Raw genomic sequence first — 14,808 nt, forward strand, 5'->3', positions numbered from 1 at the left:
TAAATATGTTTGAGATAGTCTATATTCAACTTACCCTGCAAACTAGTCTACTGAATACTCTGACAATCTCTGAAGTAAGAGAATCTTTTAGCATTGACTTAACCTATTGACTTAACCCAGTATCAATCAAATCTTCTAGTACATACAATTTTAACAAGAAATAATGTCTTATAGAGATAATGAATAAGAAAAAGTACCTTCCAGATAGCCTGGTGTTGATGACATTTTCAAGTGTTTCAAGCTATTTATCTTAATAGTTACCATAATTGTTTACATGACAGATTTTGAGAGCCTTCATTAAGAAAGTGATAGTTGGAATGACTCAAAGTACCCGTGTAAAGGATTTATTCTACAAAGAAGCATAAATGGACAATGAAAAAAGAAGTGCAGTTTCACTTTGAGAGCTCCTCATTCTAATTATCTGTGATTGTCAAACCATTCACAGACAGTAAGGGAGCATACTAAACTTATGTTTAAATTTTAAATTATAAAATTATAATTTAAAAATGTTAGTTTGGTCATCTCTGAAGTATTCAGCATTACATCAGATAAATACCATTTGATTGTCTGCCTACATAGGGATCCCGCTTGCTAATCCAATTGCTATACGTTTAGGAATTAAACAATCAGAGAAGACTTATTTCACTCCACACCCAAAGCAGAGTCCTGTCTCCATCAGGAAATGTCTCTGAATAATTCCTTAAAAAAAAAAAAAAAAAAAAAAAAAGGTGTTTTTTTAGAATAAGAGCTCTGCTTACAACAGAAGTGATATTTTATGAATGTTCTTAATTATATTTTGTATCTCCTTTCAGATAGTGTCTACAACTTTAAAGGGGGCTTATAAAACTTTTTAAAGTAGTTATATTTACAGATTCAAATGAAACTCCTTATTTTTGTTGAAAAGCTCTATTGTAACTTCTATTTCCAGTAACAGTGCTGACTATACATCCTGAAAAAAGGAAAGAAAGAAAGAAACTTACTGGTGTAAAATACTCAGAAATGCTATTTCTAAATGCATAGCTGACCTTGCAAGATGTTGAGGGAAATCCCCAGAAGCAGAAAATGAAAAAGAATCTGAAAACCATAGTGATAAATGAGCCCTGAAATCAGCAATACCCTGAGGGCATTTATTGAGTTCAGTAGCTGATTTTTGAGTTTGACTGTTCTCCATAAGGGAGTCAGTATATAATAAAAAGTTAAGATACAACAACCAATTATATACTTATATACCAGCAAGAAGTACCTAGTGAGTGTAATAAAAAACAAGTTTTAACAATAATAAAATTACACCATTGTTTTTATGGGGCATATTACCTCTATAAGAAAAATGCATGCTATCATAGGACCATTTTTTTTTTTTTTATTTTAGCATTTCATCTTGGCTATTCATAAGCTCTCCTTGGGCTCCTGAGTCACTGTTGCTCACCTTCTACTATGGAAGAATTAGAATAGAGTCGTAGACTTCAGTTTGTTAATTAGATTTTAACTAGGTTAATTTGGTTTGAAACAGTTTTACTGGATTTTAATTACTTGAGTGTATAGCACTTCCACCTAATGGGATGAAAAGGTGGACAGTCCTTTCCTTAGACAACAACTACAAAGTTGAATAAAACTGTCAAAAACAATTATTTCAACATTCTGGGCCAAAAACATACAAAGAAACAGAGAAGCATGTATTCATGAAAATTCCTAAAGTTTTCACAAAAATTGGGTGATTCTGTAGTGTTCAAGATGAAGACGGCTGCCATGCCTCACCCTCAGCTCTGTCTGTGTGGGTCAACATATGTGGTTCAGCAACACAGAGATGATGTGGGGGGTAGGAAGGGTAAAGAAAGAAGAAATGTGAGACCACTTGGCAGAAATTAGAAATAAAAAGAAGACTCAAAAATGGCGTGGAATTTGAATGTGGGACTCCTATAGATCCATCTTCAGAGATTATAAGCCCTGTTGACTTGAAGGGTTTGAGCACAGCTCTTGTCAACTTTTGGCTGAACACAGGGTATGCAAACAGAGGGATAATCCCTGGAAACCAGACTTAAAAATAAACCTCAGAATATAAAATAAGCAAGAGATTCACACAGACACATCTTACCTAGTCAAGGTAATAAAATCTAAAGAAAAAAGAGCAAATCTTGGGAGCAGAAAGAAAAAAAAAATTCATCGTTTATAAGAGAACAAAAAATATAATTAGTGGCTGACATTCTATCAAAAAAAATGGAGGCACAAAGGCAGTGGAAAGATATTTTTAAGGAGTGGAAAGAAAAAAAATCTATCTTTAAAATGTAAAGGTACATTAATGGTATATCCAGATTAAGAAAATGATACCAAAAAATAATTTGAATTCACAGGTAAAAGTGAGGAATGTCAGATATGGCAAATATAAATTAAGTATAAAAGAATCTCTACATCTAATCATTAGTTTATTATAAGATTACATAGAACAATAAGTGTAATATTCTACAGTGAAGTTTATAACATAGATAGGTATAATGTACATGATAATAAAGCACAAAAGAGAGGGGAAGAAAATATACTGGAACAAAGTGCCGAATTTTATCAAAATTACATCAGTAGTTTGAAATAGAGTATGATATGTTAAGATCTATTTTTAAGTCCTCAAGAAACAACAAAGAAAACAGAAAGAAAGGAGGGTTAAAAAATCATCAGAAGAAGTAAAATGGTAGACAAAAACACTTTTTGGCACAAAATAGGACATTAGAGGAAGAAAGGAACAAAAAGGGCATGAATAAAATAAAAAGCAAAGAGAAAAATGAAATCCAACTGTAACAGTAATGATTTTAAGAGTGACAGACTAATCTCACCATTCAAAAGAGAGAAGAACAAACATGAGAAAAAGGAGGAGTCAACTATTTGCTATCCAGAACAAATACTACTTAGCTACAAAGACAGAACCAGTTGAAAATAAAAGGATGAAAAACTGATAATGTAGAGGGTGCCTGGGTGGCTCAGTGGTTAAAGCCTCTGCCTTCTGCTCAGGTCATAATCTCAGTGTCCTGGGATCGAGTCCCACATCGGGCTCTCTGCTCAGCAGGGAGCCTGCCTCCTCCTCTCTCTCTGCCTGCCTCTCTGCCTACTTGTGATCTGTCTGTCAAATAAATTAAAACAAAACAAAACAAAACAAAACTGATAATGTAGAGTACCCATAAAAGAGATGTAATGATTATATTACTATCAGACAAAATATTCCTTTAAACAAAAAAAATTCTAAAGAAAAAATAATGGTGATATGGTTAGTACATCAGAAAAATGTAACTTTAAATGTATATGCATTTAATAATAAAACAAACTATAAAACCAAAACTGATATAAAAGAGAAATAGAAAATTCAGAAATAATACTTACAGATTTCAATACACCACTTTAAATAACTGATAGAGCAATCTGATAGAAAATCAGCGAGGAAATAAGAGACTTCAGTGATATTATTGACCAATTTGTCCTGATTTCTTTAGAAAAGCCACTCAGTGACTACAGAAAATATATTCAAAAGGAGATGGAACATACTGTAGGAGAAACCATGCTGTACCTCAAAAAATAATCTCAATAAGTACAAAAAAAATTTTAATTCATACAAAGTATGTTTTCAAACCACAATGTAATTAAATTAGACATCTGGAATACTTGGAAGTTAAACACACACCTACATAGTGCATAAGTACAAAACAAAATGATAATATAAATTAAAATATATTTTATCTGTGTGAGAATAGAAATACAATATATTAAAATTCATTAGATGCAACTAATGCACCACTTAGAGAGAAATTTATAACTGTAATCTCTTGTCAAAAAAAGGTCTCAAATCAATAAAATAAGCTGACTATAAGAAAACAGGAAAAAAAAGAAACTAATTCCAAAGTGAGCAAGAAAAATGGAAAACTAAAGATTAGAGCAGAATTTAATACAATAGAAAACAGAAAACAATATGGAGAAATAAATATGACAAAAATTGGTTTCTGTAAGAAATCAAAAACATTGTCAAACATGTAGCATAGTAAACCAGATAATAGGAAAGCAGATACAAATGATCAAAATCAGAAATTAAAGAGAGGAAATCACTACAAACCCTGCAAAAATTAAAAGGATTATAACGATATGATATGAACATTATGCCAACTAGTTAAATAACTGAGATAAAATGGAAATATTAGGTGGAAACATAAAATCTGAAACTGATTAACAAAGAAATGAAAATTTTGAATAACCTAGTGAGTAAAAATTATTTATTTAAAATCTTCCCACAAAGGGGCACCTGGGTAGCTCAGTGGGCTGAGGCCTCTGCCTTCGGCTCGGGTCATGATTCCAGGGTTCTGGGATTGAGCCCCGCATCGGGCTCTCTGCTTAGCAGGGAGCCTGCTTCCTCCTCTCTCTCTCTCTGCCTGCCTCTCTGCCTAGTTGTGATCTCTGTCAAATAAATAAATAAAATCTTAAAAAAATATATTCCCACAAAGAAAAGCCCCAAACCATATAGCTTCACTAGAGAACTCTGTGAAATATTTAAAGAACTATAACTGGCTTTAAAATCTTGAGGAAATACATTGCTGAAATTGAAAAAGAAAAAGAAGAAAATGAAAAGAAGAAATAAAATTAAGCATTACAATAAGTAAAATTTTGCTTGAAGTGATTTTCAATTCAGATCATGACGATTCTCAAAATGACATGTAGGCATTTCCATACCACTTATCTATACCATCCAAGTGTTCTGCAGTAAACTTCCATATTTGTTAAAAAAAAAGAAAGAAAGAAAGAAAGAAAGAAAGAAAGAAAGAATGAATGAATACTGGTACTTCAAAAATTCTTTCAAGAGAACAAGTGAACACTTCCCAACCCCTTTGAGGCCATTGTTACCATTATACCAAAGACAAAGGTACTGCAAGTAAGAAAACTACGGATCAATAATCCTCATGAAAACAGATGCAAAAGCCTTAAACACACACCCACACTTTATTTATTTTTGAGAGAGGGGCAGAAAGAGAGAGAGCACACAAGCACAAGTTGGGGGACGGGCAGAGGGCCAGAATCTTAAGCAGACTCTCCACTCAGCCTGGCACTCAAGGCAGGTCTCCATCTCACCACCCTGAAATCATGACCTGAACCAAAGCCAAGAGTTGATCATCAACCAACTGAGCTACCCAGGTGCCCCAAATGCAAAATTCTTTTTTTTTTTTTTAAAGATTTTTATTTATTTATTTGACAGATCACAATTAGTCAGAGAGACAGGCAGAGAGAGAGGAGGAAGCAGGATTCCCGCTGAGCAGAGAGCCCGATGCGGGGCTCGATCCCAGGACCCTGAGACCATGACCTGAGCCGAAGACAGAGGCTTTAACCCACTGAGCCCAGGCGCCCCCAAATGCAAAATTCTTAAGCAGATATTAGCCAACTGAATCCAGCAACACATGAAAAGAATTATAAACCATGGCCGACTGTAATTTCTACCAAGAATGTAAAAGTGCATCAATGAAAGAAATAAAATAAATTACAAAAAATACATGATTCTTCCAATAGACTCAGAAAAGCTTTTGAAAATATTTTCTATATTTCCATAATCAAAAACAACAACATTTAACTAAAAATAGAAGGGAACTTCTTTAACCTGACGATGGTCATTTTTGAAAGACCTGAAGCTTATATCATACTAAATGGTGAATGAATATTTTCTCACTATCTTTGGGAACAAAGAAAAGATGTTGACCCTTGACATTTCAATTTAACATTGTAACTGGTGGTTCTAGCTAAGAAGAAAGAAAAAGAGAGGTAGAAACATAGAGGTAGAAATAGGGACAGAGATGGGTGGGAGGGAGAGGGGAGGGAGAGGAGAGACTACAACAGGAGGGGAGGAAAGGAAAGATATTTTATATGTAGAAATTCATAAGGAATCCACAAAAATATTGCCAGAACTAATAAACTAGGTAGGTAACAAAACACTGTTCAATAAATTAAAATTAAATATATTCATATGTATTAGCTATAAACAATCCAGAAATAATACCAATAATTTTAACAGCATCAAAATTAATAAAATGCCTAAGAAAATAATTATAAAAGCACATGCAATATTTATACACTGAAATCTATAAAATGTTGCTGAGAGAATATCAACATATAAATAATAGAAAGACTTTCTGTTGTCCATGATTTGGAAGATTCAATATTGTCAACATGGCAGTTATCCCAAAACTGATCTATAGACTCATCATAATCACTATCAAAGTTCCAGCAGCAAGTTTTATACAAATTTGTTAGCTAATCCTAAAATATATATAGAAAGGCAAAGGACCTAGAATAGTCAAAACAATTTATAAAAAGAAGGGCAAATTGGAGGATTTCTACTTCCAGATTTCAAAACTTACCATAAAACTACAGTAATAAAAACACCATATGGATAGAACAAAATTAAGGGTCTGAAATAAACCATTACATATATGGCCAATTGATTTTTGACAAAATACTAAGAAAAATCCAATTGGGGAGAATCTTCAATAAATTGTTCTGGGGCCATTTTTATATCCAAATGCAATACTATGAATTTAAACACTTTCTTCACACTGTACACAAAATTAACTAAAAATGGATCATTGACCTGAAAGTAAGAGCTAAAATACTCAAACTGCCAGAAGGAGTGGATGGATAAAACCATCATGACCTTGAGATGGTAAAGATTTCTTAGATATAATATCAAAAGTATGAACTTTGAAAAGAGAGCAAAAAAATAATTTGGACATCTTTAAAATGAATAGTTTTATACTCAAAAGATATCAAATCAAAACACAAAAGATATCATTAAGTAAATCAAAAAACAAGCTATAGACTAGGAGAATATTTCTAAATGATATGTGGTGAACAGACCTTATGTGGTCCCCAAGAGTTTCATCCTGGTGTCTGTGCCTTTGATTCCTTCACACTCGGTGTAGACAGTCCCTTTCGTGTTGGAGAATATGGCAAAAGTGCTAAGATACCACTCCCATCATGTTATATAACTCAGTCTTAGTAGACTGGAGCAAGAGATTTTCCTTACTGGCTTGATAAATTAAGCAAATGTGATGAGAAAGCTCAAGTGTCAAGCAACTTTGGACAACCACCAGTCCATAGCCAGCAAAAAGCCAGAACTTATATATCAATAAGAAAATGAATTCTCCCAATAACTCAAATGAACTTAGAAGCAGTTAATTCTCCATTTGAGCCTCCAGAGGAAAATACTGCCTTGTCAGAATCTTGATTACAACCTCAGAAGACTCAGTTAAGCCATGTCCAGACTTCTGGCCCATGGAAATTGTGAGATAATAAATGTGTTCGTTGTTTTGGCCACTAAATGTGTGGTAATTTGTATGTAGCAACATAAATCAAATAAATCCAAAATATTTTCAGATATATAGAAATGGATCCGGAATACATAAGTAACTTCTAACTTCAACATTAAGAAGTCAAATATTCCAATTTAAAAATGAGCAAAATAATTCAATACACAGTGCTCTAAAGAAGATATATAAATAGCTAATAAGCACATGAAAAGTTCCACAACGTCAATATTCTTTCGGGAGATGCAAATTAAAAGCACAAAGACAAACCCATCCATGCTACAGGAGGGATATAATCAAAAGAATAGATGACATCAAGTGTTGGCCAGGATGTGGAGAAACTGAAACCTTTCCATACTGCTGGTAGGAATGTGAATTGGTATAGCTACTTGAGAAAGAAATATCCTTCAATTTCTTTCATAGTTAAGCATAAATTCATCATATGACCTAGCAATTTCTTTCTGATGAATATTATCCAAGAGAAAAGAATGTTTATTTCTACATAAAATTTGTGTAAATGCTCATAGCCACATTTTATATAATAGCTAAAATCTGGAATTAATACAAACATCAACTGATAAATACAATGTGATATAGCTATACAATAAAATATTATTCAGCAACACATTAACGAAATACTGATACATCACAGATATACCTCAATAAATTTAACCTAAGTGAAAGAAGCCAGATGCAAGTCTATGTCTTATATGGCTCCTTTATATAAAATTAGCAATCAAATGTATAACAGCAGAAAGAGATTGCTTCAGGCTTGGGTTGGAAGCAGGGTTAGGCTACAAACTGACTGGTGGGGAATTTTAAGGATGATGGAAATGCTCTGAAATTAGACTGTGGTGCTGGCTGCACAACTCTATAAATTTACTGAAAATTAACAAATTGCATGCTAATGTGGTTGAATTTTTTGGTATGTAAATTGAATCTCTGTACAACTGTTTAAAAAAGAAATATGAAGTAAAGACATACTATGGTTCTGCCTGATTCATTGATTTGTAATTGTTCTTTCCTATAGTTAAATCTGAGCTTCTCTTTCCTCCACTGATTGATCTGGAACTAGAAACTCGAAACTCGAAATTGGTACAAAAAGAATATCACTCCGTGAAACCTGAAGCTTGAAAGAAGAGACAAAAGGATTGAGCTAAAATTGAACTTAATCATACTCCTCCCCTCCCATCTCTTTCTGCTGTAGGGCTCAGAGAGGTATTTAGTTCCTGTCTTCTTTAGTAGTTCCTGTCATCTTGTCTATAAGTGTTATTCATTCTTCCAAACAAAGTACTTTTTCTCTAAATCATAGTAGTTTTCTATGATTTGCAAACAAACAAAATTAGCTAATAGAGAATTTAAATTTAAAATGTGTAAATGCTGTACATTAGTGAGAGAGCATATATTTTAAGTCTTTGTTCTACATTATTTATGACAATATCTAGATCTTTAGTAACTCATCTTTAGCCTCTATAAACAAGAAGGAAGTTTACAAGCATGGAGGATTTTAAAGATAAAATCTTAAAGCTATAAAAATGGGTATGATTCAATTGACAAATACCAGACTCTTGTGAAAAGAGCATGACAGAATATCTATTCTCTCTAAAGCAAAGTGAATAAAAGAAAATGTTTTTCAAATGAAAATTGTTGTAGCTTTTTGATCATGGATCACTAAGAAAGCTTATGCCAAGGGTCTCACTGAAGAATATGAACAATATAAAGGAATGAAAAAAAAAACCTATGATTTAATTGCTTTTTCTAATAAAAGGTAAGGGTTACATTAATAATAGCCTTGACATTCTATGCATTCTGGTTTCATTTCTGCAAATATCTAACACTTTCTTGCCTTATTTATAATGGTTTCTTTCATGCATTGCAATAATTCCAAAAGTTTCCAAAAATCTGCAGATTTGACATAAGTAGTCTTTACCATGTTCTAGATAAGAGGGCAGGCAGTGCCTAATAAATACTACTAATAGATTAAACACTCCTTCTTCTATCTAAAATTCCTCTCAGTCTTAGTATAGAGTTAGAAACAGAGTATATGAGACAAAGTATAAGGGTGAAAAAAATTCTCATTTCCAGAACTCAACTATGCAAAGGCATTTTGAATAATCCTTTGAAGAACTGGTAATTGAACCCTCTAGAAAATTAAGAAGCGTTACTTAGTTTTTAAATATCTAATAAAATGGTTGGTGACTTTTAAATATCTCATTTATTCATAAACTTCATTTATATTATAATTGCCCCATCTTATATTTGAGGAAAATATGACAAAATATGAGTATATAGTTATAGAGTGATAATACTTATTTTATTAATATTGTATTTATTAGAAAGACAGTGAGCAAGCATAAGCAGGGGGAGAGGCAGAGAGACAAGCACACTCCCCACTAAGCAGTGAGCCTGATGAGTGTCTTGATGTGGGGTTTGATTCCAGGGCCCTGAGATCATGACCTGAACCCAAGTCAGACACTTAACCAAATAAGCCACCCAGGCACCCCAGAGTAATAACATTGATTAGTCAACTACCATAGGCCAAGCATTGCTCTAAATGCTTCATGTAATTTAAACTTCATAAGAACCCTATGAAATAAGTACAACTGTTATTACTACCCACTTTGGGAAATGAGAGAAAGAGAGAGAGACTTAAAGACGTCAAACAAATTGCCCACAGTTAAAGAGCCAGTACCTGGCAAAGCTGAATTTCAATGAAGGCAGTAAGGTTTGAAAACTCAATTTCTTAACCCCTATATATAGAGTCTCCCCAATAATCCTATATATGATAGCTAAAAACTAGCAGAGCCATGAATGAAGATAGTTATTTGCTTCCAAAGTTTTAAAATATATAGATATATATTTTTTACAACATGCCTCTTCACTGTCAAGGGTACCAGCTCTGCTAGAGTTGGGGGCCAGGCACCCATGAATGATTTTGTATGTGTGTGTACTTTAGGTGGGACTGAGGAAATTAAATGAAACTGGAGGACAATACAGAACCACTGTTACCCATGACCTCACAATCCTATGACACTATTGTTGGGATATCAAGAGAAAAGAATTCCCTACCATATCATCTTCTAAGTTTCTCTGAAACAATCCTTTTTTTTCCCCTCCAAGTCCAAGATAATGGTACACAAGGGTGTGAAATCCAGTTCTGCACTAGACTGGATGACTCCAAATTAGCATGCCTTCTTTGCTAGGCCCTCTCCGCAATTAAAAACTTTTCTGTCTGCATAGCTCCATTGCTCACAGTCTAAGGTGTGATTCCCCACATTACCATGTCCTATCGCACTTATCTTCCTAACACTATCTCGTAACAGTGCAGAATTTATTTTCAGGCAAGTATTAATTATAATGACCCCACATAAAGTCATTTTGTAATGTAATAGTAGCTTTTACTCCATTACACAAAAGTAATTTTCTGTGACATCCTAAACTTCACTGAACATTTCTCTAATTTTATTTAAGCAGTATCACATAAATGGAATATGAAGAATATTTTGCAGGGTATTTTTTTAACCTATTAGAAACAAGAAAGAAAAAGAAGAAAGAAAGAAAGAAAGAAAGAAAGAAAGAAAGAAAGAAAGAAAGAAAAGAAAAGAAAAGAAAAGAAAAGAAAAGAAAAGAAAAGAAAAGAAAAGAAAAGAAAAGAAAGAGGGAAGGAGGGAGAGAGAAAGAAAGAAAGGGAGGAAGGAAGGATAGAAGGGAGGGAGGGTGGGAGGAAGGAGTTTTACATTTCAATATTTCCTCATTGTTTCTGTTTTAGCTAGTGTCAATTCTAAATCTAAGAAGGATTCTTAGAAGGATTGAAGAAAACATCTAAGGGAATGAAATAAATTGTAAAATATTTGCAGTTTGTTTAGAAAATGTTAATGGCATTGAAGGAAAAACAATTGGATTAAAGTAGCTAGCAGCTCTTTCAAGGTTTTATTCATTGAAACATTTTTCCTCTATGAATTTTTTTCAGCTTTTTGGAGATATAATCGACAAATGAAAATATGAGACATTTAAAGTGTACATTGTGGTGACTTTACACACACACACACACACACACACACACACATTTTTGTGAAAGGATTCCTACTATGTATTTAACTAACACAACATTAATTTATTTATATATTTATTTATTTGGGTGAAAAGGTCTAATCTTTTTGTAAATTTTAATTATATAATATAGTGTTATCCACTATAGTCACCATGTTTTACATTAAATCTTCAGACCTCATTCATCTTATAGCTGAAAGGTTGTACTCCTTTGCCAGCTTCTATTTCTCCCACCCTCAGCCCCTGGCAACCACTTTTCCACTCTGTTTCTATGAGTTTAACTTTTTTTTTTTTTTTTTTTTTTGGTCTTTTCTTCCTTCCTCCCTCCCTCCCTTTCTTCCTCTTTGCTTGCTTGCTTGCTTGCTTGCTTCCTTCCTTAATTGCTTCCTTCCTTCCTCCTTTCTGTTTAGGGTCTAAATACAAGTGGTACCATAGTGTGTTTGTCTTCCTCTGTCTGATTTATTTCACTTAGCATAATGCCCTCAAGTTCCATCCATGTTTTCCCAAATGACAAGGTGCCCTTCTTTCTCATGGCTGAATAATATTCCATTTCACATATATACCCACCTTTTTTAGCTTTTCATCTGTTGATAGAAACTTAGGTATTCACATATTTTGATTATTATCTATAATGTTGCAATGGACACAATAGTCCACATAACTCTTCAAGATCCTGTTTTCATTTCCTTTGGATGTATGCCCAGAAGAGAGTTGTTGGATCATATAGTAGTTCTATCTTTAATGTCTTAAGCAACCTCTATACTGTTTTCCATAATGGCTACAATTATTAACATTGCTACCAACAGTACAAAAGTGTTGCCTTTTCTCCACATCCTTATCAATAAGCCCTAGTTATCTCTTGTCTTTTTGATATTCATCATTCTAACAGGTGTGAGGTGATTTCTTGTTATAATTTTCATGTGCATTTCCATGTTTATAATGATGTTGAGCACATTTTCACATACATGTTGGTTATCTGTACATCTTCTTTGGAGAAAAAAAAAGTCTACTTAACTACTCTGCCTCTTTTTAGTGGGATTACTTGCTTTTATGCTATTGAGTTGAATTAAAATTTTATCACAAAAGATAAGAAGTGTATAAGTGGAATGAATATGGATAAAATATGCACAAAGACCTAGGACTCCATGTAATACTATATGAAAAAGTGAAATAATTATTATAAACCTCAGAAAAATTACCTCCAGATCCAAAAGTAGGAGCTACCACTAACAAGGCACTATCAGAATAATTTGCTCATAAAAAGGTTTTTTTAATGAGGTTGAGGAAACAGATAAAAATATGATCTGATGAAATACTCACTAATCTGTATGTAGCAAATCAATAATGAACACAGATTGATAATATAGGGGAAAAAATTAAACCGTATTTTTCTCCTAATCTTCTTCCTTATCCCACTCACCTTATCCCTCTCTAAACTTTTCTCACTTTTTTTTTTTTTTTTTTTTTACTTAAATCCCAGCCATATGGACAGCCAGGCTGTGCTGCTATAATAGCCACAAAGTAAGCTTTGCTAAGAGAAAATTGTGAGTGGGCAGTTGACCTGTTTTTGATGATTGTGGCATAGTCTAAAGAAGGAAAGACAAATTTTTCTGTAAAGAGCAAGATAGCAAATATTTCGGTCTGTGCACACTACACATAGTATCTGTTGCATATTTTTAAAATTTGTTTGTTTATGACATCTTTTAATGTAAAAACTATACTTGGAAGCTTTACCAAAAAAAGCCATAGGACTGGGTTCCACAGGTCATTGTTTTTAATTCATAATCTAAAGATTCTTTATTGTCAGACATAAATTGCAAGTGGAAACTCTGAAGCCATGTTCTATCATGACTAATACTCTACTCACTATGTCCACTCCTATTCTGAAACAATGAGTATCAATATCTATAACTGCCCCTAGAGGAACTTTAGTGAATATTATGTAGCTTTTCTGGCTTGGTTCTCAGACAGGGGCTTTTGGAAATCTGTGGGGTCATTTTAGCTGTCACACTGACCACCGGAGTGGGTAGTATGGAGTGGATGGAGGAGATTTGCAACAGGAATTTATCATCTGAGGTGTGTACAGGAATAAGGAATGCCATATACACTGCAGTGGGACTTTTGCCCACAACAAAAAACTACCATCTCCATGTGCTAATAGAAGAAGTGTTATGAAATACTGAGCTTTTGGGGTCAATTCTGTTATCCAACTTTTGGAACAGATCTTTGTATTGTAGAAACTGAAAGTTTATACAATTTGAGGGATCTCATTCAAAAATATAAAATTATCAGTATAAAATTAGACATGAAATGAATGCTTATTTAGAATGGGAAAATGAGTGGCTACAAATTACAAATTTTTAAAAAGCTAATAAGTAATAGGTACTTAAATGTTACAAAATTTTTAAATGTCTATAATACTTACTTGTCTACAATTATAATTTTATAGTTTGATTCTTTTTCTCTGTATTTTTTTTGCTGTATACTCATTGAGGTTCTCTTCATATGACAATAGTTTTACAATATCTTCTGTGGAATCTATAGATAGAAAATACAGTTTGATATTTCTTCTAGCATGGTTGAGCAGTATCTTTCTTTCTTTGTGAGAGTCCTGGGACACCTGAGTGGTTCGAGAGCCTGCTTCTTCTTCTACCTGTAGTTTCCCCTGCTTGTGTTCTTTCTCTCAAATAAATAAAATCTTAAAAAAAAAATCTCGGGTCATCTTTCTATGATGGGGTATCTGGGTATCTGGCACTTTTTTTTTTTTTCTTGGTTAGGAAACTTAATTTCTTTTTCTGTTTTTAAGTTTCATCTTTCTACTTAAATTCCAGTTTGTTACCATACAGATAATATTGGTTTCAGGTGTACAATTTAGTAATTCATCACTTACATACAACACCCAGTGCTCAGCATCACAAGTGCCCTCCTTAATGCCCATCACCCATTTCACCCATCCCCCTGCCCAGCTCCCCTCCAGCAACCCTCAGCTGGTTTTCTATAGTTAAGAGTCTGTTTTACAGCTTGCTTCCTTTTATCTTCCTTTTATCTCCCCATATTCATTTGTTTGTTTCTTAAATTCCACATGGGTGAAATCATATGATATAATGTTCTCTGACTGATTGACTCTGCTTTGCCTAATACTCTCTAGCTCTATCCATGTCATTGCAAAAAGCAAAATGTCACTCTTTTTTTTTTTTTTTTTAAGGCTGAGTAATATTTCATTGTGTATATATGCCACTTCTTTATCCATTAATCAGTCAATGACATTTGGGATCTCCATTATTTGGCTATTTTTGATAATGCTGCTAATGTCAGCCAGGATCTACCCATGTGGGTAGATGTGGCTATCCTTTCTGGATTGTCTGCTACTTGTTGACTTTTTTCCTTTGCTTAAATAGTTACTCATCATGAGCTTAAGAGTCAGGTTATGATCAAAACATTC

Source organism: Lontra canadensis, unplaced genomic scaffold, assembly GCF_010015895.1.
Source record: "Lontra canadensis isolate GAN:19392208 unplaced genomic scaffold, GSC_riverotter_1.0 scaffold48, whole genome shotgun sequence".
NCBI classification, from domain to species: domain Eukaryota; kingdom Metazoa; phylum Chordata; class Mammalia; order Carnivora; family Mustelidae; genus Lontra; species Lontra canadensis.